Genomic DNA, 25,631 nt, shown 5'->3' with positions numbered 1-25,631 from the left:
AATTTTCGGACATATGTTTATATGAACTTTTTTTTCTTGTTTTGGTGTGAGGAACATGACCCCAAGGTTTGTCCAAGTATTTCTGACACACCCTGTATATGTATATTAATCCATATCTTTACCATTCCCCATCCACGTTTTTACCTGCGTTTATCTATATAGGATGTTTCAAAAAGTACTTTACAAATTTAGAAGCCTATAGAAATTTATGTATGAATATACGTATGTATGTATGTATGTATGTAAGTACGTACGCACGTACGTACCGTATTTATTTACTTACTTACCTACCTACCTAAATATCTATCTATCTATCTATCTATCTATCTATCTATCTATCTATCTATCTATCTATCTATCTATCTATCTATCTATCTATCTATCTATCTATCTATCTATCTATCTATCTATCTATCTATCTATCTATCTATTTTATTTTATTTATTTATTAAAAGCAGCATATGTTTCAATGTATGTATATATATTATCCATATCTTTACCATTCCCCATCCACGTTTTTACCTGCCTGCCTATATAACTATCTATCTATGTTTCAAAAAGGACTTTATAAATTTAGAAGCCTATAGAAATTTATTCACATATCTTACAGATATGGTTAAGGTGTCATTTCGAAGAAAAACGCATCAAGTTTCTACCAAGCAGTTATTTTGGTTCGATGTGACTACCGTCTGTGATGTGACAGACAGCCAATCTATAGCTAATTTCTAGCCACACACGAGCCAGCAGACCAGCAACTGTAACGTTTTCCTTTTACCGCCAAACCGTCGTGTGCGGTATAGCAACCTCACCAAAGGCATGTCTCGTTGATTGTATGGGGCTACGGGTAAAGCTCTGATTCTGACTGACAACAGCATGACAAATTCGCGGGCGACCTGGAGATTTGTCATGTCGCACAGAACAACCAGTCTCGACAACATTTTTGTGCCAAGAGTAAACTGTAGACTTACTTGGAGGATCTTCACAATCCTGAGTACGAAAATTACGTTGCGCTGGAGCCGCCGGCCAGGATTCGTGAAACCAAAACACAGCGAGCACGTTCAGCACCGTCATTTTGTACTGAAACTGATGTAGCGCTATCGGTGCCTGAATTTCGTACTACGGCACTACATGAGTCAAACTTGATGTATTGGCCTTTAAAATGACACCTGAACGGATTATGTAAGATATGTGGATAAATTTTTATACGCTTATAAAGTTGTAAAATCCATTCGTCAATCCATGCATCCACCCTTCAATCCACTTATTAAGTCATCCTTCATTCAATTCACTCACCAAACCATCCTTGAATATATCATCAATCCATTCATCCATACATCTACCTACATATTCACTAACATTGCCTACAGTCTAGAATAACAGCGGGTTCGATTTCCACTGATTATTACCTCGTAAAATTCAGAAATTTGAGGCGAATATCAACTATCCCTGTGCTAATTCTTCTTACTAATCTCGCCACAAGACTTAATTTCGTCATTGTTCTATATATAATTTCAACAATTATATAATCACTATTCAATTTATAACTTCTTTACTGTTTTAACATGAGGGAATTACCTGACTGAGTAGTTTCGAAGTGATATCCTTCATTGTCCGAAGCTTAAGCTTCGAAACTGCTCAGCCAGGTAATTCCTCTGCCAACACAGTAAAGAAGTAATAAAGTTAATCAGTGTTTAATTTCGTTATCACAATTACCACCCACTTTAGATAACCGCGCAATTATTAGTGTCATAAGTAGTAGTAGTAGTAGTAATGGTGGTAGTAGTAGTAGGTTATTTCACGACGCTTTATTAACATCTTGGGTTATTTAGAATCTGAATGAGATGGAGGTGATAATGCCCATGAAATGAGTCCGGGGTCCAAAACCGAAAGTTAACCAGGATTTGCTCATATTGGGTCTAGGAAAAACCCCGGAAAAAACCTCAACCACGTAACTTGCCCCGACCGGGAATAAAACCCGGGCCACCTGGTTTCGCGGCCAGACGCGCTAACCGTTACTCCACAGGTGTGGACAGTAGTAGTAATGGTGGTGGTGGTAGTAGTAGTAGTAGTAGTAGTAGATCTACATGTAACGACGCGCTCAACAGCAGAGGCTATGAGCTCTTTAAAATCCATCGCCCTCGGCCGTGTGAACTTCGGATTCTACTGTCTGCTAAGTAACCGTGAGGCCAGCAAGGATGTCTAAAGCGCCCTTAAATATCTGTCCGTCCGTCCATCCATGTAAGCATTAACAATACATGTAGATACTATTTTCCATACAGTCCTTGGTTAAATTTCAATATATAATGACGATAAATTACCATCTAGTGATTTCTAAAAATTCTTTCAAAGTCATTATTATTATTATTATTATTATTATTATTATTATTATTATTATTATTATTATTTATAATGTATATCATAAAAATAATGAACATGTTACAAATAGATTGATAATATATTGCATTATTTAGGTAATCTAATATAATATGCAACATTTAAATTATGAGGAAATTTATATAGTCTAAGAATACTGTGAATACTGTGATGAATATTTATGGCATAGGACTAATAGTTGAAAATACGAATAAATTATAAACAAACATTAAAAAATTAATACACTGCATTATAAACGATAATGTAAGGCTATTAGCATAATATTTTACTTAATCAAACGTCTGTGTTTATTATTATCTTTAACGGATTTTAAGAATAATTATAAATAATTGATTAAATGGCGATCTTACTCGTGTTAATTACGTAAGCATGTGCGGCTTACAGCTGTTTCGGTGCTATTTAACACCATCCTCAGAGCCTACTAGATCTCGGCGCTATCTCAACTTCTCTGCCTGTTATGCGGGTGCGTCCGTGTGATGAAGAGTTGTGTCGAATAGTGTGTGTGTTCTGAAATTGATCTGTGTTTTGAGAATTTGATTAGGGTGTGTTTTAGTGTGTCTATATATTTCATATTGTTCTAGTGTTTTGCGTTTTTGGGTTGTATGTGTAGGATTTCCATGTCTGTATTTATGTTATTGTATGTGTGGTTAGTATCAGTTATGTTTTCGGCTTATGTAGATGTATTTTGTCCTCTGGTTATTGCTTTAATGTGTTCTTTGTATCGAGTTTGGAATGATCTGCCTGTCTGTCCAATGTAGAAACTGTCGCAACTATTGCATGTGAGTTTGTATACGTCTGTGTGGTTGTATTTGTTTGTGTTGTTTGTGTGTTGAGATGTCTTTGTAGTGTGTTTTCTGTTCTGTATGCTATGTTGTATTTCTGTTTTTTTTTTAATGAGGATGCGATCTTGTGATCTAGTTTCAACATGGATTAAGAATAATTATCACTGACTTAATGTTGGTTGCTTCCCGTGATTCAGAAGACACTCTACGTCACTGGCGAACACCAATGCAATAAGCAGGATTAGAACCTAAGGCTGCAGCCTTCAAACATCACTATAACAGTAAGCGTAAGAGCCTTCTATTACAGAAAATTTATGAGAATACATTAAATTATTCGCAATCAAATAAAATCTGTAGCTTACTACTGAGGAAGTTGAACTGAATTTTACGTAAAACAACGCCATGTAAACTTATAATAAATCTCACCGTTCAACTACTCTTAAGATAAAAAGAAAGTAGGCTACATATGTGTAAACGAACTCATAGGATTGCATATTATGTTGGCTTCGAGGTAATAGCTGATGTGTAACTTGTGTTCAGTTCTAATATTACAAATCCTTGTCAACAGATTCTGTTCATGTACTTCGAAATTGGAGTCGCCATTTTGTTGCCTTGCAAATCGATTAAGTAGAAAAATCTTTGCATTGGTCGCAACTACGCAAGCGTCGCGAGTGATTCTACGCGAATGGACGGGCGTTGGAATATCACCCTGAGCGCTCGAAGGAGGGGTTGTTTGAATCGCGAGGAACGAATTGGTCAATAAGTTAAGGATTAGGCTGTAACGAAGCGAAGGTGAGCCCTATGAACAATAGTGACACACTACAGTTCGCTACAGAGAGTATTGCAAATGAAAAGACATAACGTAGAGTCAGAGGAAGTTCAAAATGCAGCAACCGCCCCGTAGATATTTTCGACCGATTAATCCGTTAATAAGTAGGCTAAAGTGAAACCTTGTCTAGTCAAATGTGCACAGGGAATTAAGCTTTGTCCGTAATGCATATGGTATGGTTTCCCTAGTTAATTTATACTGCTCTGCTAAAATTGACTTCGGAGAATTAATTTAAAGAACGTAATAAGTTAGCTTGAAAACGCAATTAAATATTAAAAATAAGCATTAAAACATCGTGAAAATGCATTCCTTTAATTGTACTGTAGTTTCAAGATGTAGAAACAACTCAAATCACTATTTCTTCATGATGTCAGAGTCGTACAAGGCTTAATGGGATAGTCAAGACATGAACATTTTGCACAGCTCACACACTACTATACAGGATTCCACTTTAAGAAAATAGCATTGAACATATGGAGGCTGTTCCAGCAACTATTTACAAGTATTTTTCTTGAGAACTGGGAATTAATTAGTTTCATTTAATTCATAGAACATAATTTCATTGAGAACTAGATCGATTTCGTATGCTAAAATTGTATTACACATCTAAAATTATCAGCTAAATTGATGGAATAGTCTTTCACTCTCTTGCCAAAGATGTTTTTTTTACGACGCTCGCAACTGCAGAGGTTATATCAGCGTCGCCGGATGTGCCGGAATTTTGTCCCGCAGGAGTTCTTTTACATGCCAGTAAATCTACTGACATGAGCCTGTCGCATTTAAGCACGCTTACATGCCATCGACCTGGCCCGGGATCGAACCCGCAACCTTGGGCATAGAAGGCCAGCTCTATACCAGGTCGACTCTTGCCAAAGATCTCCGCTGAAAAACATAACAGAAAAGTAGGGGTGGTACAGTTGAGGCTAAGATTTCACACTGTTAAAACACTCTTATTTGAAAAAGTACACAAAATTTAACTGTGAGCAAAACAACAAAGGCATTAGGTATGTATCTTAGGTTCTGGTTTGATTATAGTGTGAAGTTAATAATGGAAAAAGTATACTGTACGTAATCCTAAATTTGTATTATAAGCACTTTTTAACATTTTTAATAACGGAAAAAGTGTGCTGTACATAATCTTACATTTTTATTATAAGCGCATCTTAACATTTAATAACGTGCTGCACATAATTTTAAATCTGAATTATAAGCACTTTTTAACCCAATAAAATAACAGTTTTATTATTATTATTATTATTATTATTATTATTATTATTATTATTATTATTATTATTATTATTATTATTATTATTCAAATACTTGGGATGTACAAAAAGCAGTAACATGAGCTGCTGTCAAGAAGTGAAAAGGAGAATAGAAATGGCAAAGGAAGCTTTTATTAGAAAAAAGAACTCTGGAGAAAGAACAAAGGAAGAGAGTAGTGAAGTGCTTTGTGTAGAATGTAGCATTCTATGGGGCAGAAACATAGACATTATGACGAAGTGAAGAGAATCGAATGGAAGCATTAGAAATGTGGATATGGAGAAGGATGGAGCGTGTGAAATGGACAGGCAGATTAAGAAAGAAAGCTGTGTTGGAAAAAGTGGATGAAGAAAGAATGGTGCTGAAACTGATCAGAAAGAGGAAAAGTAATTGACTGGGTCACTGGTTGAGAAGAAAGTTCCTTCGGAAGGATGCACTGGAAGGAATGGTGAACGGTAGAACGGGAGAAAAGTTCGGGGCAGAAGAAGATATCAGATTGATAGACATTAAGATATATGGATCATATGCGGAGACAAAGAGGAAGGCAGAAAATAGGAAATACTGGATAATGCTGGGTTTGCAGTGAAATACTTGCCCTTGGGCAGAACACTATGAATGAATTATTATTATTATTATTATTATTATTATTATTATTATTATTATTATTATTATTATTTGTAATTCCAGTAACTTCCTAGGTCCCTAAAACTGTATTTTAATGCCTACTTTCGATCATTATGGAGCCTAGTTGAGCTGTCTGAAAGTTGGTTAATGGCCTAAATATCCGAAGTCTAGTTATGATATATATAAAATATAATGTATGTTTTTGCAGGTATCATTATGGCATTAATAGGTTTTTGTTTATCATTTCAACGGACTCAACGTACCTATGTTGTGCGATAAACTTGCTAGAACGCTGTACGTATTAGGAAGAGAGTGAGATAGAGATACTATACCTCACTCGTTCTAGTAACGGAGGCATCTTGAGGCAACAGCGTACTAGTCAAGACCCGTAAGACCAATGCTTTTTCCTTAAGGCGGAATACTCTATATCTGAGCTGAGAATTGAACATTAACTACAAAGCAAAGTCAAAAGAATAAAAATCTTAATGGAAATTTCACAGAGCGGAAGTCAGGTAAATTCGTCTCCGTAGGCTAATTATTAAATGATTTACCCATTCATATTTTAATAATAATTATATTTAGCAATATTTCAGACTGTATTTAGATCTTAACAAAAATTACAACATTGCCTCTTACGGGAATTGCGTCGATGCCACCCGCAATTCATTCGTTACTTAGAGAACTTCATTTGTTCATTCATGACCTAGGTTATATTTTTACAACATTGATCAAATAGAAAGCTCAAATTATACTGGTACTTATTATATTAGCGGATCCATCCCCATTTGTTTTTATATGTATTTTAAAGCCTCCTCCGACCAAAAATCAAATGTGATTATCATTCATTCATAGTTTTCTGCCCAAGAGCAGATCTTTCACTACAAACCCAGCATTCTCCAATCTTCCCTATTTTCTGAACGCATTATCATATCAGATTATAATTTTCTGTCTGCTACGAGAAATGAAAAACCTCGCCTTTCTGTGACTACTAGGAGTCGAGTTCCAAGTCATTAGTTGCTGCACTGCTGACGTCACCTCTCGCAATGCAGTACGAGTTCGTTCGTATTGGAAGCGCGTGTCGTAATAATGCAATAATTCTATAGTGTGCGGTAAAAGGCAAGTCAGAAATCAGTGCTTCTGAGTTGTGACCTCCATGTGAATACAGAACACGTGCTTCTCCAGATAGTGTAGAGGGCATATTTCTATCTTCTTCCATAATGATGTACAGAGTCAGATTTCGAGCCCATCATATTGCTATTGGTCTTCATTTCAAACTTTGCTTTTGCTCTACTGAAAACTTGCAATTTATACTTATGCCCTTTTTACCACACACCACAAAATGCTTCATTCATAAACGCGTAGATTTTTACATGTCTAAAATTAAGCCCTACAAATTCGAATCCTAGATATCGGAATATGAAGAGGAGGACAATACTGGTGTTAAAAGAGTCTAGATACAGATAAATAAAAGCAGAAGTGGTGTAATTCAGAAATTGTAAATGAGGGTAAAATTTGTTATAAACGTTCTGTAAAATGCAGCACAAGGCCGGAATTATGCCACGTTTGCAATACACTGATTACTGATTAGTTCAACTAAAATTGACCATTTCATCAAAAATTTAAAATATAATATACCTACAACTGTCTATCATTAATCAGAGCAGATAATCGGCATGTTAACATGATGAGACAGTTAGATGTCGAACTCAAATCGTCGTGTGATTCCCTCTGCCTTTCTTTTCCCGAAGAATTTACTAAAGCTACAATTCGAAATTTTCGAGAAGAATTGCGAGGTTGTGGAAGACCCTTTCAGGAAGGGGAATATCTAGCCTGAAAATTACAGCAAATTTAGCAGCTGTTTGTTCCGTTCCCGGCAGATCTCTCGACGGTACCCGGTGCAGACATGGCTGCCCGGAGATTGAAACTTTAGCACACGTCTTGGGATTCTGTGAACAGGGATTGCTCTTGAGGAACTCTAGACGTCATCTTGTAAGATCCAAAATTGCTGCCGCATTAAGAAATAAGGGCTGGATAGTAGAAGAAGAAATCTCCTGTCTAGCTGAAAATGGGTCAACGAGACGAGTAGATATTTTAGCGTACAATGCTGACACTAAACAGGGCATTATTGTGGACCCCACGATACGTTTTGAAGTAGAATGTCATCAGTCAGCCAAGTCGACCTATGAGCCTACAGTCAACTATTTCAAGCTGAAATATGCCTTAATTCACGTTGAGGTATTCGGTTTGCTCATAGGTGCTCGAGGGACTATACCAGCTTTTTTCGAAGAATTTCGACGGCAGTTTGCTCTGCCAACATCTCTGAGGGATGGCATTGTGATAATTGTGTTAAAAAAATCCTGTCAAATCCTAATTAATCACATGGTGCCACATTAATAGCAATTGTAATATTTCACGCCCTTTTCTTTGTTTCCCTTCTTTAAAATTTAATATCTATGTTTACATATGTATAATAACTTTTTTTGAGGATATACTGAGTCCGTAAGGGCTACCCTCAATGTGGGACAGTTTAATATTATTATATTATGTTCACCCAGATTGTTAAAGAAATGATTTACACCACTTCTGCTCTCAACTGTTTAAATACACTTCAATAATTTTAAGAGAAAAATTGAGATTTTAATTACAATATAATTTAAAATCCTCATTGTGCTTGTTATGAAGGCAGAAGACCTCGGCAAGAAAGCGGGAGGAAGAGACAGAAGAATACAACTGAAACAAAGCATTTTATGACTGATATTTATTATTTTATTTATTTACAGCACTGATCACATATTATATCAGATTGGCCATTCCCATGTTATGAAATGGCAACACAAAATGAGAACAACCACCAGAGCCTCCACCATCGAAAGGGCATTTCTTGTAACGACCACTAGACGGAAGTACGGTTGCTCCATGCAATTCGATAAGGGTTATAACGTGACTTCTTTTGCAGTCGCTAGACGGCAGCATAGTGAACTTGATAAAAGTGGTTGCCTTGGAAGTCCATAAGGCTGATCAATTTGTTATAAGTGATCAGGGCTTGTAGCATTGTACAAAACACTTCGAATCTGGAATACTGAAGATGGCTCAATTTCTCAGAAGAATCTGGTCGAGGTACAGCACTGCATTTTGCAACATTAGCATAGCCACATAAGTCTCAAGAGCCTTCCTCTAATGACAATTGTGTTCATCATATAGTCCCTCCATGTGTCCTCGTTTTTCTCGGTCTCTCCTTCATGTCCTGATCTTTCTTTCTCTCTCCAGTACTGTGGTCTCTCTCGTGTCCTGGACCTTGTCTCTCGTGTTCTGATCTTTCTCTCGTGTCCTAGTTTTTCTCTCCCTCTCTCCGACCTAGCCTTTCTCTATTTCTGTTGTGTTCTGGCTTTTCGCTCCCTCTGGCGTGCCCTGTTCTTTGTCTCTCTTTGTTATGTTTTGGTTTTTCTCTCTCTCTTTGTCGTGATCTGGTCTTTCTCTCTCTTTCTGACGTGTCCTGGTCTTTATCTTTTTCTGTTTGTTCTGATCTCTCTCTCTCTCTCTCGTTCCCACCGCTGGATAAACGACACATGTAACTCGAAAACAGCAATTCATATCAAACTCGGATTTTTTTTCCAGAGTCCTGGTGCTCTCGTGTTCTTTTAATTAAATCCCTAATTGATTTTTATCGGCGAGGGCTTTTAAGGGATTATGTGCATCGCAGCATTTCCTGAAACTACAACAGTGATCACCTGGAATTCACAATCTATCTTACGTTAGCAGAACCATCCTCATTTTTGTATTATTTTATTAGGTTATGTGTATCGCAGCATCTCCTGAAACTACAGCACTGATCAACTGGAACTCACAACCTATCTTACGTTAGCAGAACCATCCTAATTTTTTGTATTATTTTAATAGGTTATGTGTATCACAGCATCTCCTGAAACTACAACACTGATCAACTGGAATTCACAACCTATCTTACGTTAGCAGAACCATCCTCATTTTTGTATTATTTTAATAGGTTATGTGTATTGCAGCATCTCCTGAAACTACAACACTGATCAACTGGAATTCACAACCTATCTTACGTTAGCAGAACCATCCTCATTTTTGTATTATTTTAATAGGTTATGTGTATCGCAGCATCTCCTGAAACTACAACACTGATCAACTGGAACTCACAACCTATCTTACGTTAGCGGAACCATCCTCATTTTTGTCTCCTGAAACTACAACACTGATCAACTGGAATTCACAACCTATCTTACATTAGCAGAACCATCCTCATTTTTGTATTATTTTAATAGGTTATGTGTATCGCAGCATCTCCTGAAACTACAAAACTGATCAACTGGAACTCACAACCTATCTTACGTTAGAGGAACCATCCTCATTTTTGTCTCCTGAAACTACAACAATGATCAACTGGAATTCACAACCTATGTTACATTAGCAGAACCATCCTCATTTTTGTATTATTTTAATAGGTTATGTGTATCGCAGCATCTCCTGAAACTACAACACTGATCAACTGGAATTCACAACCTATCTTACGTTAGCAGAACCATCCTCATTTTTGTATTATTTTAATAGGTTATGTGTATCGCAGCATCTCCTGAAACTACAACACTGATCAACTGGAATTCACAACCTATCTTACGTTAGCAGAACCATCCTCATTTTTGTATTATTTTAATAGGTTATGTGTATCGCAGCATCTCCTGAAACTACAAAACTGATCAACTGGAACTCACAACCTATCTTACGTTAGAGGAACCATCCTCATTTTTGTCTCCTGAAACTACAACAATGATCAACTGGAATTCACATCCTATGTTACATTAGCAGAACCATCCTCATTTTTGTATTATTTTAATAGGTTATGTGTATCGCAGCATCTCCTGAAACTACAACACTGATCAACTGGAATTCACAACCTATCTTACGTTAGCAGAACCATCCTCATTTTTGTATTATTTTAATAGGTTATGTGTATCGCAGCATCTCCTGAAACTACAACACTGATCAACTGGAATTCACAACCTATCTTACGTTAGCAGAACCATCCTCATTTTTGTATTATTTTAATAGGTTATGTGTATCGCAGCATCTCCTGAAACTACAACACTGATCAACTGGAATTCACAACCTAGCTTACATTAGCAGAACTATCCTCATTTTTGTATTATTTTAATAGGTTATATGTATTGCAGCATCTCCTGAAAATACAACACTGATAAACTGGAATTCAAATTAACATGCTAGGTGCTAAATTACACCAAAAAAAGTTTTGTCGAGATTAACCACAGACAACTGAAACTGAGGATACAGATTCCGCGGATAAGGGGAGATTACTGTATTCTTACATAAGCCTAACAACTTGGAGGGTATGGCAAGAATTTGTAATTGCATTTTTCTCATTTATTGATCGGTTAACAGTTAGTCACCTTGGTACCAGTACCGGTACATAATAATACGTATGTTGGGAGCGCTTATGATGGCTGCAGACTTGAGTTGAAATCCAGGTGACAGAGATGTGTTGTGTAGCTTTACCCACTCCTCTTCGCCACTTCATCAATGTTTTCAACAATTCTCCTCTCATTATCATCTCCATTTCGAAAGAAAACACGGCAGGTGTTCCTCGTGATTTGTCTAAAAGTTTAGTAGTGGCAGTGGTGGTGACTTGTAGACAACTCAAGAGCTGTACAGAGGAACAGAAACCCCAAATCTCCAGAGTGGGGAACTAGACAACACAGGTGGATTTCTGAGGTAAGGTTTACCATCACCAGAGGTATGGTATTTGGATCTGTTGGCTGGAAGTGAATGTGTACTTTGATGGGAGCTTACTTTGGCTGCAGTGCTGTGGGAAATTTCTTCCCAACCTGTACTTGCCAATGTCAATGGATAACAATTCTTATGATCTATATATATACAATATTTCCAGACCTGCACTTTCAATACTTTTAACAAAACGGCTACAAAAGGAACAAAAGATGTTATTCAAGCTTAGGAAATAAGTTGAAAGCAACATGCGTTCAAATTGGTGCTCTGTTGCGCTGCATATGCAAAGCTAATGTCAGAGATCAGGTTTTCACCTGAGCAGCAAGAATTTCTCCAGTCCTTTCTGCCCAGTCATGGTGTTTGATCAATCTACTAAGCAAATAGAAATTTAGCAGTTAGAATATGATAGCATACAAGAATTACTGAAGTATTCAGATCTCAGGCAAATAATGATAGATGGTTGATATTTATTTCCTTAGTTTTTTCAACACAAGAAACTTCATAACAAACAGAGGGTCTGGTTTCACCATCTTATATTTCACATTCTTTTGAAGAGCGCAAATAGTACAATCTCCGATGGTATACACACTGCTTTCTTAATCTATGACTCTCTGCTAAATAATTTCTATTGTTATCACACAATGTATACAAATTAGGCTTCCAATTTTATACAAGTAAATTTAAATAAAACATTATAACATATACAGCAATCAGCTTAAGACAAAAAATTAGTTGTTTAAGAACATGTAAAATAAAACAATTCTTTGCGATTCAAAAATACTGTTGATAAACATATAATTGCTCTCATTCATACATTCATTTATATATATATATATATATATATATATATATATAAATCGTTCTTGTCATGAACTGTTGTACAGTACATGCATGAATACATAAAAAGCTAAACACCAATGCAATGTGGGTGTAAGAAATTTTCAGAATTCATTTGTTGAAATTAAAATCAGTTTTCGATTAGAATAATTTCGAGGAGTGATTCTTTGTAAGGGAATTACATGTGTTTTATATTTACATTTTGATCAATATTTCTCAAGAAATAGTAAAATTTCCATTATTTTTTTCAACCCATTACTTACATACTTGCATACATACATACTTATATGGTTGGACAGAAGTGATATTTTCAGTATAGCATGGCACTTGCTCAACATTTTTGTTGATACCGGTAATGCATTAGCGAATATTTCTTATATTTGGTCTTAAGTGATAACTGTATTGAGCAGTGATGTGTTCCTTCACTAATAACCTTTTAATCCAAGACATTTAGTTAGTTTTTGGAATGGGACTGCTGAAGTATAATTCATGAACTACCGGTATGTAATCTTAGGACATAAATTTCATTCAGATGAATTCTATGGGATTTGGAAGTATTTAATATTCTTCATAGGTAAATGCAGATTAAATTAATAAATATATCATTATATTTCATATATTATGAAAGTTATTGGGGTCCATTTGTACTCAAGATAACATAAGAATATCCATCAAAGCCACAGTTTGGTTCGCCATGTTGAATTTATCTATGCTGTAAATTTTGTAATTGGTATCTTTCGGAGGCATCTCTAAAATGACTAAATTAAATGATGAAAAATTACGAAGGAATTCTTTCATTCATTCATTCATTCATTCATTCATTCATTCATTCATTCATTCATTTGTTCGTTAGTTTATTTATTTTTGTGGGCCTTTAATAACTGAAGAAAATCACCTAACTAGATATCGGTACCAATGAATTAATAATAAAGTACATGTGTGTGTGTGCTTTCTGTGAAAGTGAATGAAAGTTCTCTGACAAAAGTTAGAAAAATGTACCTGAGAGTCCAATACAGGTTTGTATTGGTTTATATTGTCTATAAAAAGTAAAATATAACGAAATGTAAACTATATTGACTGAAATTTCAGCAAAGGAACAGAAATGTCGTGATTTATACAAAAAGCTCACCAGTAAACTTTATATATATATTTCAGATTTATTATGCACAAAGCCAATGTTACTTTTTCTATACTTGGCTAACATTCAAAACATTATTAAAAAAGACTTTGTACATATCATCATTATCATTTTTTTTTTTTTGGTAAACAAGTTGGGTACTGGTAACTTTGGAATAGAAATTTGTGATAGATATAGCTACTGGTACATCAAAATATTGATATAATTTGCAATATATATCATAATCTTAATCCAATGAAGATAGGCTGAGGAAACTACTTAAGTTCCCTTAAGAAGCATGAAGAAATAAGAAAACATTTATTTAATGTAATTACCGAAACAACTGTCAAGACAACAGTCTATGATAATCGTATCCTTATTACTATTTACGTAAAATATTATGAAACGTCAATACATTGTTGGCACTAGTAGGGATAAAAAATTGCTAGTTCTTTCTCTATTCCGAAGGAAATTCTAAACCAACTTTTTAATTTTGTATTAAATGAGATTAGTGAGAAATAATGTTAGTAATTAACTACAATCTGTTAATCTATCCAGCTCATTGTTGTCTCAATTCATTCCTGACACGAGATATGAAACAAAAATAAATCATTCTGACATACACACATTTAAAAGTTTTTTTTTTTTTTTAATATAGCGACATAAAGTAGTTTAGTCTTCCTTTTAAGTTACAAAATTAGATTTGTTTGCAATTATCATCTATATCAAATGTTACCAGTATGTTAATATGAATGATAATGTATGAATTAAAGTAATTTTATGTTTTTATTTTTATTTTATTTTTAATATAAACCTCAGGACAATTAGAGCTACCATTATTTCCAAACAATGATTTTGTAGTTAAAGTACCTTGCATTCAATTAAATTCCTTCAAAAGAATCACCCCATTCGAAGAATCTAAATCTGAATGGCACTAAGAAATTTTCTATTGCACTATATCCTCAACAATTCCCTTTAAATACTTATAATTCCGTGACTACGTGAACAAGAAATGTAAATTCACTAGTCTTTTGACTGAAAACTGTACAATGATTCAGAACAAGCTCTTTCGCCTAGCAGAGGAAGATAAATAGTACAACACATAATCGCACAAGCACTAATAAAAACGGCCGCAATTAAACATAAATTACACAAGAAATTTGATTAATTTTTGTCGTGTGCAGGACACAAAAACAGCCTATAACTCCTTATCACAAAAAGAATTGCAGTCTGTAAAAAAGAAGACAACACACAAGAGATTTCCTACATAGGATGCATACATCACACTCCACTCATCCAGTCGCACTTGCACAATTAAATACACAAGACAGACTTAATGAACATCAGTAAACTGGAAGCAATATTTTGTTTGCACTGTCCCAACTTGGTTGTGGCACAGAGAAGTTTCATTCCACTGATGCAGAGTATAAAACCAACCCGATATATCATCAAGATGTATATTCAACTTTAAAGGAAGTTTTCCATAAAAACGGAGTGAAATTATGCCGAATAAATATAGCAAGAACGATGAGAATACAGCATCCAATCTGCTCCTTAAATGGAGAGCACGGTGATGAAAGTACCGGCCAAGCACCAAGTACTGGGACATTGCAGAGAGGGGAGCTGCCCAGGCACAACGCACGGTATCGAAACTCACTTTTTTTTTTTTTTTCCATTTCCGTCAATAGTTACATAAGATGGATGAATACAAAATGGCAATAGTCCAGTGAACAAGATCACCTTCATACACATATTTTCATAGTAAATAGATCATTGTTATACTGGCATTAATCAATATTAAACAGAGTTTGTGTATCCTTTGCATCTTATAAACAACAATGAATGAACGGAACTACGTTTGCTAATTTCAATTAGTGTGGTTAACAATGGCAAAGTAATTTTAATTTCTTCAAATTTTCCTCGTTCTCATATTTGCAGGGGTGGATTTCCTTATACGCAAAACAGACACACGTTACAAATGACAGCTTTCAAGAGGTGTACTTATGTAAGTTCTCTTCTCGATATACAGGGTGGAAGAGAAATAGCCTTGCAGATATCCAGAGCAAATAGCTTATGTTATATGTAACAAAAAACTATAATATCATATTGGTGGAAAGTTCATAGTTTTCTCAGAAAAAAAATGTTTTTTCCCCCAAATGTTTAACAATCTCTTATTCGGTAACTATTGCGAGTAAGAACGTGATTTTTGTCCATATTGATAGGAAATCTAATAAATAATCATTTATCCCTCTGGCGTATTTCAATAGCGTGCATGGTTTTGTATAAATTTAATTTTAAAAACCTCTAAATTCAAGCCACTGCACGAAGTGAGCAAGTGGCAACGTCTTGGCAGAAAGCAGCTCACTTAACAAGACTCACCGAGTTCGTTAACCTCTTACATCTGTATCAGTGGCGGCTCCTGCATATTTCTTGAGAGGAGGAAAGAAGTTAACAGCACGAAATGACACCTTCTTGAGAGGAACATGCTACAAATTAGCCTACATACATACATGTAAGACCGGGTAGTGTTGGAGTTGGCCTTCCCTTCTGTATGGCAATAATCTGTTCTTGTAAACTGAGTTTCCTAAATTGTCCAAAATATATTATGTTTTCACTTCCATTCATTGTTGAATAATTGCGCAAATTAACAATTACAAGGAAATTCACAACCTCGTAGCATTTTTCGCGCACACTACAGCATCACACGTGTTGGAAGAGAATAGTTACTAACTCGTAACCAGAACCGTTTTACGGAAGTGGAAATGAGAAATAATCTGAGGAAAGCGAGAACACTGCACCCACCCACGTGGTCTGTTTTGCCACATGTACATTTTACAAGTTCAGTATCACATGCTTTTGAAGAATGACAGTTCTTGTAAAGTCACACTATCATTATTGTTCAAAGCTGCCAGTGGCAGATTAATTTTTTATGTTAAAAATGATGTAATTTGGAGTACCTACTTTCAGTTTCAAATATATTTGTACAAAACTGACAACTTGGCTGTTGCCCTGTCTAGTAAACAATGAATAGAAGTGAATTTCAGGGGTCAACTACGTAGAACTACTTCCTCTTTGTTTTACATAAACCCGACTTCAACTTTCAAATATCCACGAAAGTTTCAAACCATGAATAGTAGCCTATATAAATTGCAATGAATAATATTTTTGATTTATAATAAAAAAAAAGTTTACATGATATCTTTCATAGCGTTGCGTTAAAACTGTTTTTGTTGTGTCTCCTCCTAGATGTGTTATAGTCTGGTTGAATGCAACATCGCTAGGTGGCGGCGGTAGCGAGCTTGCTGCATGACCAGTCGGTTTCTATTTCCCGCCCATGCGCTGATTCAGAGGAGGATCTCCTCCCTCTCCGTTCATTTACTTGCTTTAAAACTCTGCTTCTTTCTCTGGCCGCTAGTGCGCTGTTGTCTATGTATGTTAACTGCAGTAGAGGAGGAATGGATTGACTTTCCTCTACACAAACAATCTCTCATCTTTCTCACAGTTTTCTACAGCACATGAGCGCGTGTCGTTTAAAACTCGATCAACCGAGTTTTTCTTATAGCTGTGAACTTAAAATTATCGAATCTTCCTCGAATTTCAAGGCACATATTTTATTTGGTGTTTACTTTCAAAAGAAGAAAATGTGAGGAGGACGTTCCTCCCTTCCCTCCCCCGAGGAACCGCCACTGATCTGTATCACGAGTAGAGTCTGTTAGCGACGATGTTGCTGGACTGCTGAAACTTCAAACTTAATTTTCTAATTAACCGTACATTTACAAAACGTAATATAGATTTTCTATTCATTTGCATGTACCCTATAGTCCCTTTCAATCTGCAAGGTTATTTCACTTCTACCCTGTATTTCGAAGAATACTTTATGTCATTCATTACAGCTTCATGAATATGTGACTAAATTCGTGCATCACAGCACCTTGCTCCATTTTGAAGAAAATCACAGAAAATTTCGGCTGTTATTTTGTGTGCAGAGACAAAAGGAAGTTTCCATTCTACATAAACTGAAAATTTATGGAAGGACTCGGAACAGATACCGGTAACAGAAAATAACAATTACTGGTATGTTAAGAGAGTTACTGAATCGTGTATATATACACACAGTTTTACCGATAGCATATTTGTTTCCTTCTTTACTATTTACACAGTGAGAATTCTGAAGCATTATGCCCAGTAAATAAAGAGGTTCAGTTAAATACTGAACCTATCGGTACCGTCCTTAGAATGCAAAATATTACACATACAGCTAGTCATATACTATCGTCAATATTAATTAAAAGGCACACATATTAATACAATATTGTTACTAGACTGACAATTTCGCTATCAAAATGAGTAACTTTGTAATAAGAGATGAAAATAAATGCAACTGGTTCAATTCTCCTACAAAGGGATACACATGTGAGTCTTGTTCTAAGTCCTTATACAATATTTCATACAATAGTATGATTCACGTAAATAAGCGTGTTGAAATGAAAGTGTCTGCATCTGACATGAACTTTTAAGGATTGGATATAAATAATTCTTGAACATGTTAACCACATGACTACATATTATGTACTGGTAGCTGTTCTGTTACTCACGTCTTAAATTAACACAGAACACTCGTGAAGGTTTCCAAGATTACACAAGCATGCACAATCTCTGTTTACTAACACTGTCGAAGAACAATGGTTTTAATATAAAATATAAAAATCAATAGTAAATCAGTACACAAAATTGTACCAAAATTTAGTTTTAACAATAAGTCTATAATGGCAGTGATTTTAAAACAGCAACTTAAAATATTCCAATGAAATATTTCGTCTGGAACACAAAGATCCACCACCAATTTCTGATTTACGTGGTAAAATCCACCACAGGAAATACCATTTATATCCCGAGGATGCACCGCACAACTCTCTTGAACCCAGAGCTTGACTCCAACTACAAGTGCCATCAAAGTTGACTGCGTTACTATCATAAATAATCTGCTAAACCACTGGGATGTTCGTGTCCAGCATTTTGAGTTATCTATCATTTTAACAGTCAAAGTAATCTTCGTGCTTCTGTATGTCAATATCAGTCTGCCATATGCTGAAGCAATGAACCATAAACACGAATCGAACACAGGAGTTAGATTGTGATACCACCGTCTTCAAGATTTTTGCTAACGAATTGTGTTTTAAAAATAATTATGTGAACTCTACTTCGTCGTAAAGAGATAAAATAGGACTAACATTTAGCAAGCAACAAAGAGATTCAAAAATACACAAAGAAGGTGATATCACAGCATAATCGCTGTAGTCAGAAGTGTTCGATTTGCTCTCCAATCAAAAAGTTGCCCACCAAGTTGGGTACTGACTGCTTAAGCAGGATTGGAACTGATATGTAATCACAAGTTACTGCTGGATGTCACTAATCCAGTTTCAGAATATGTTAAGTCTACAGGATATGCAAACATCTCTGCCCCTTCCAAAACATTGTGGCAACATATGCACGACTGCTTTTGTGTAACTGATTCATTTTCCCGACACCTGATGACTGCAAAAGGAATTTCATAACTAATACAAAATTGTCACTCTTATCAACTGGATGCTGACTAGATTACAATACGATGAAAGGTTTTTCCATTCGGTGGATTTTACCTTCATTCAGCCAATTATCTTATCATATGAATAACAATTTAATTTTCGTAATCTACTAATAACAAAAAGAAAGAGAAATATAATGCTTGGTATACAAGAAATGGGAAAGAGGTAAATTTTAAACGCTTCCTTTCTCCTATTTCCATTAAATGATAATTTTCCACTGTTTGTCTTGTTGCAATATCATAAAACTTTGTTCAACTGAAAACATGCAACAGGTTCTGTAATAGGATCAAGTGATACCTATCATGTCTGTCTTATCCAAGAACCATTTCTTTGAGGATTCATAGTTTGCCAGTGGAATGGTTAATTAACTGAAGTAGAGTCATATACTAACACTCTGCTGCTTTTTTAATTATCTTATAAAGCTCTCTGCTCTCTTCTGTGTTAAAGAAGAAGTTTTTACAGAAAATCTGAGTTAATTTTATGTCCGCCATTTCATGTAGGCTCTAATGAGAATAATCAAGATCTGTGGCTATTGTAACTATGAGCTGTTCAAATCCTCCATCAAGAGGATTCAGGGGTTTGTACCTAGCAACATTTTACCACTGAAGCTGAAAAATTGTGATATGATTTGTGCATGTGTAGGGGAGAGTCGGGTAGTATCGGACATCGGGTAATATCGAACAGTGAGTTTCTTTCATCTAACACGCGATGATAGTACCTGATTGACATGGTTACGTTTCTGTGATGTCGCATAGAGAAACATAACCATGTCATTCAGGTACTACCATATGGTGGTAGATGAAAGAAATGCACTGTCCGATACTACCCGATGTCCGATACTACCAGACTCTCCCCTATACTATCAACAGAGAACATTAAAATAATTTCTCTGAAATGAAAAACATCAAGATAAACTATACAGTTGTACCAGTAGTCATGATAACATCGGCTTGAACAATATATTTAGGTAGCGTAGTTCACGTGATCCCACCTCTACTCCACACAAATATTGCAAATGTAGATAAAACTCGTTTTGGAACACTTGCAATGCAATCTACTGATTACATCAATAAGCCCACAACTTTTCCTTAGTACTGGTAGTTATTTCAAAGCTTCTCCTATAGCTCTATTGTGTTTTATTTTGTTTCACATCTAGATGATACACAGATAAAACATGAATCGTATGCAAATTAATACTATGATTCAATAACAGAAGCATTTGCCTTAACCAGTAACAAACAATTAACATATAAACAATTTTAATTGTGCAGGACACAAATAAGGAAGCTTCCCTGGTACCACTACTGTATGAGAGGCCTGTTTCTGCAACTGAAAATTTTGCCAACTTGTTCACAGTTCCTTAAGATGAATGCCTCGACAGAGCATTTAAAATTGTGTAATATTTAAATACTTTGTCTGTTTTACTTGTTCGTTCATAATCTTTGCTGTACCGGTAATTGCTTTTTTTAACAATTATTTGTGAATGTGGTAAAGCACGAATAAAGAAATTGTACGTTATATGTAATTCCCAGCAGGAAAAAACCACTGACACTATGTAAGATTGGTTAATGCATAATAACTAATTTCTAATTCTAATTGGGTTCTACGGAAAAGGAAAATTATTTGCTTATGTATTAAGTAACGGGAGGTGTCTAGCAACAGAAAAGCTTGTAATATGAGAACAATCGAATGAGGTGTACTACTGGGTGTTCAGTTCAAAGTGTGTCATGGCCCGCTGTATGTCGTCATATGGCTAGCCGATGAGCCTAGAGAATTCAATCTTCCTACACTTCCGCAGAGGCATATTACATATGTGCTAGAGAAGTTGCCTAGCAAGTATGGCGTTCATTCAGAAGAGAACTTACTGATACGTACGGTAACACTGGTAGTGGCAGGAATGTGAACTGTTTGGAAACACGTACTGTCGATGACACAGCTCATCTGCATTGGGGAAGTTAGGGGTGTTGTTTAGAGGGGTGTGAGGCTAACTTTGGAGCAAGCGGCTGGCTAACGGTACTTTTGGTGTGAATACCCTCTGCTTAATCCCCTTTCTATTTTCTTCAAAAAAACATTTCTCTCTCTTCATTTGTACTTGGAAGAGGAAGGTGAACGTTTGCTTAATAGAATTGCTGGTGTAAATATATATTCAAAGTTAAGACGTAGCAATATAACTTTCATGTGTAGTGTACTCCATAGTAACGTGGCGCAGAATTGGTAAATCAATGTTTTTATAATGCATGCTACATTGTATTTCTAACTTTCCCTCCACCCACTACTAGTGCGAAACTACTACCCCAACTCCGCATTCCTTCCAGGGCAGATGAACTGTGTCACTGACAGTACTGAGGTGAGTTTTTTCTTACTGTCGGGATATGGGGAGAGGGTTAAGACGATTACTTACGTATTTGTTGACATTAACTTGGACGGTCAACATGGACACGGAGCATTTGATTTGTGTTGTGGAATATTGCGGTACGCAACCGATGATAACAAATAGCCTGCGTACGACTTGCCCGCGCAAAACACAGTTCGAAAGAGGTTATGGTAGCACATAGAATGTACAGACCGCCATCTGTTGCTACGACGTTCAAGTTATACCGTACACGTTCTCAAGTTCAGATTGAAGAACGCCTTGACTAATAGGCAACTTCTCTGACATAAAAGCTTAAACTCGCTTCAAATCGCCCAGTATACCTATAACAATCAAGTCTATCCATTCAGTGACATGCGATGCCTTTCTTATCAACAGTGTATACCAAAAGTCTCCACAGATTGGAAATGTCAGTTCAAAATAAAAATGTCACATAATCTGCTCAATGTTGCCAACCCACTCCCCCAAATCTCACACCCCTTTATTTTTACCTCTAGGTTGACCTTAAATCGCAGGTCTCTCAAGACAAAATCTGCAAGTCTGCATCGTCGATGCCTGTCATGCAACGATGGGCATGTTGCAGCATTTGCACCAGAACTGCTTGGAATGCATTCATTGACCCATGTCCTACTTCCTACTCTTGAAGGCCGCCACATTGTGCGTATTATGTGACATTTCTATTTTGAACTGACATTCCCTATGTATGGTAACTTTTGGGACACTCTAGATAATGAGGTAGGAGCAAATGACATTTGCTATTGGCATGAATAGTTACAATTTTTTTTTTTTTTTTTTTTTTTTTTCATATTTGATGTGAAAATGTGGAGACATAAGCAAAATAATGGGAAGCTTGGAAGCAGCTGATGAAGTTAAAGTTTCTTTTTATTAATTTTTAATATCCAATCGTGTATGATATTTTGTTTAATGTGATACTGACTACTTCAAGCAACCATAGAAATAGATGTTTAATTCGAAGATTTTTGACAGATGGTCATAATTATTTATTTTAAGGTTTTGCTGTGTTAGGTAGCAATGTGTATACTGGTAATAACGATGTAAGTAATGCTTATTAATATATCTGTACGACACGGTGAAAGAAATTGTAGATGGCTTCTATATCATGAGAAAGATTCTTCAGTACCTATTTGACAGCTATTTGAGACATGATTGACTACGAAATGCAGGAGGATACGTAAAATGTAATGCTACTTTTTTCATTCAGAAATGGAAAGAGTGCGATACTGATGAAGAATTCTGTTAAAGTAACACTTCTAATGTGGCATTATATTTCTACATTAGCCTGCGTAATGGGTACAAGGACAGGATAAAATTGAAACAAAAAAAAACATTATGAAAGGATATGAAAGCTATTTTAGTTTTAAAACATTAAACATACGCACACAATTCAAATGAACTTGGGAAAGGGTTGCACATTGCTACATGGTAAGATCATCGTGAATCAAATCTACATATAGCATCACGTCGTCAAGTGGTAGGTAGTTTGCAAACAAGCACAAGAGCAGAAATAATGCGGTTACATTTCTGTTCAAGTGTCGTAGGCCTATATGTGAAAGAACATTCTGTTTTCAATCTGGAGGAAGACCTCTCAAAACAATGGAAAAACTTACATTCATTTAGCTAGGTAGGTACTCAAATTGTATAGTAACACAAACCACAATTGAGATGCAAGCCACTAGAGCCTACAGTAACAAGACTTTCAATTTGAGGGATTATACAGACAAAGTTTAGTAGACAGATTTTTATGAGGTGACCGTTTATTTTAAATATTAATTTTATTGCTGAAAATTTATATTAGTATAAAATATAACATTTAAGTTTAATTTTGGAAATAAAATAAATGGTACTAAGTGAAATACGCCGAAAGAACGAGAGAATTTTCACAGGCCTTACAGTTCATTTTGTAAGCACAACTGTTTCATGTTAACTAGCCACTACATTAATTTACAGCAGGAATTTTCATAAAGTAGAATAACAACAGAGAACACTTGCATATCAAATATGTGATTCTTATGAGCTGCTGCCATGAAGTCAGAAGGAGGATAACAATGGCAAATGAAGCTTTTAATAAGAAAAGGAACAGTTTCTGCCGACCTCCGGAAAAAGAACTAAGGAAGTTACTGGTGAAGTGCTTTGTGTGGAGTGTGGCATTGTATGGGGGCAGAAACATGGACATTACGACGAAGTGCAGAGAATTGACTAGCAGCATTTGAAATGTGGATGTGGGGAAGAATGGAGCGTATGAAATGGACAGACAAAATAAGAAATGAAGCTGTGTTGGAAAGAGTGGATGACGAGAGAATAATGCTGAAACTGATCAGAAGAGAAAAGGGAATTGGCTGGGTCACTGGCTATGGAGAAATCGCCTGCTGAAGGATGCACTGGCAAGAATGGCAAATGGAAGAAAAGTCTGGGAAGAAGAAGACATCAGATGGTAGGCAACATTAAGATATATGGATCATATGCGGAGATTATGAGGAAGGTCGAAAATAGAGAAGACTGGAGAATGCTGGGTGTTCAGTGAAAGACCTGCCATTGGGCAAAAGAGTATGAATGAATGAATGAATGAATAAAATACGAATCATGATTGTAGCATAGCAAAAGGAAGCATAATCGACTGATCAGCCAGAGCATCAGTTTTCTATGCTACGGACATGGGTTCCATTTCAGGTGAGACCTATCGAGCAGGTTTCTTGTTACACTCACACTTACACTGTCATCATTCACCACTAAAAATAAATAGATCAGAAAAGATCAGACTATCACTGTGAGAGCAGGTGAAGAAATTAAAGTAAAATTAATATCAGAACCGATATGCTGTTTATTATAAACAGACAGACAGAGTATTCCTCACATCACTACTACTTCAGTTACATGAAATGTGACCTAGTTTAGAATGGATCTTGGAGAAATACGAGAGAGGATGGTGAGAATCACATTTAAGGAGAAATTACGCTCGCATCAGCAACACACCATTAGGCGGTCAGTCGGCTTTCTTGTGAAGCATCGGGTGTTCCCACAGTTGCTCAAGTTCGTGTGGTGGAATCTCTAGTCTTTACATTCAGTGAATTGGGTCCCACTGAGTATTGGACTCGTTGCACTTCTGTTGGTGCAGCATTTGATTCATTATTAGCCTCTTGCAAGTATAGAGGAACTACAATGTATCAAAATATACAAAATTATATTAATTCCCATTATACTCGTCACATATTCAGCAGGAATTTATAACAAATTTCAGAAGAATAATAATTCTAACTGATAATTGCACAAAGTGAGTTAATATCTCCTGCACCGGTACCTATTAAAATTCACACAAAACTGAAATGAAAAATGACAGGAAATAAACATGTTAAGAAAGCAAATATCTTTAACCAGTGACGTATCCAGATTTATAGTATGGAAAGACACATATATAATTTCCTACTTTATTTTTATTATCATTTAAAGTACTGTAAAAACTTTTCAACATTTAGAACTTTAAAAGTCTGACCGAGACAAAACATCATGCTGAAGCAGTGCGGTCGAGTTACCAGAGGTACGAGGGGGATCCAGGATATAACGACCGTTTTGTTGTAATAATTAAAAAATATATATATTTATTTGAAAAAACAAAGTCTGTTACATAACTGAAGCTTCCTTTACTTCTCTACATAATCACCACCTATATTTAAACATTTGTCGTATCTGTTCACTAGCTTTAGAATTCCCGTGTTATATTCCTTTGCCGCCAGTTCATTAAGCCAGGTGTTCACTGTCTTCTTCAACTCTTCATCACTTCCAAAACGCGTACCACCCAGAAAGTCTTTCAGCTTAGTGAAAAGGTGAAAATCGCTAGGAGCAAGGTCTGGACTATAGGGCGGATGATCAAAGATTTCCCAACCGAATTGATCCAGCAATTCTCGAGTTGAAGCAGCAGTGTGCGGGCGGGCACAGATTTTGTGGTATCCAAGATGTTGCGACACAATTTCACCAAGTAAAGAATGAGAAATGTCAGGAAAGGCAATATGCAATTCGTCGAGTGATGTGCGCCTGTCTTGCAAGATTCTGT

The 25,631-nt window shown here is 35.9% G+C and overlaps 1 protein-coding gene across 4 annotated transcripts in view; it reads right to left on the bottom strand.

The window, feature by feature from the left end:
• Positions 1–25,631, bottom strand: part of AdamTS-A (ADAM metallopeptidase with thrombospondin type 1 motif A) — a 991,514-nt gene that overhangs the window by 315,126 nt on the left and 650,757 nt on the right. For 3 of the 4 annotated variants that reach the window (XM_069836834.1, XM_069836835.1, XM_069836836.1), the window contains one exon: positions 12,103–24,737. The gene's annotated coding sequence lies outside the window, so the exon portion shown is untranslated. Of the gene's footprint in view, positions 1–12,102; positions 24,738–25,631 lie in introns of those variants that run through there. The other variant, XR_011334233.1, reaches the window with a different exon arrangement.

Source organism: Periplaneta americana, chromosome 10 (assembly GCF_040183065.1).
Source record: "Periplaneta americana isolate PAMFEO1 chromosome 10, P.americana_PAMFEO1_priV1, whole genome shotgun sequence".
NCBI classification, from domain to species: domain Eukaryota; kingdom Metazoa; phylum Arthropoda; class Insecta; order Blattodea; family Blattidae; genus Periplaneta; species Periplaneta americana.
This window is presented reverse-complemented; position numbering and strand designations above follow the sequence as displayed.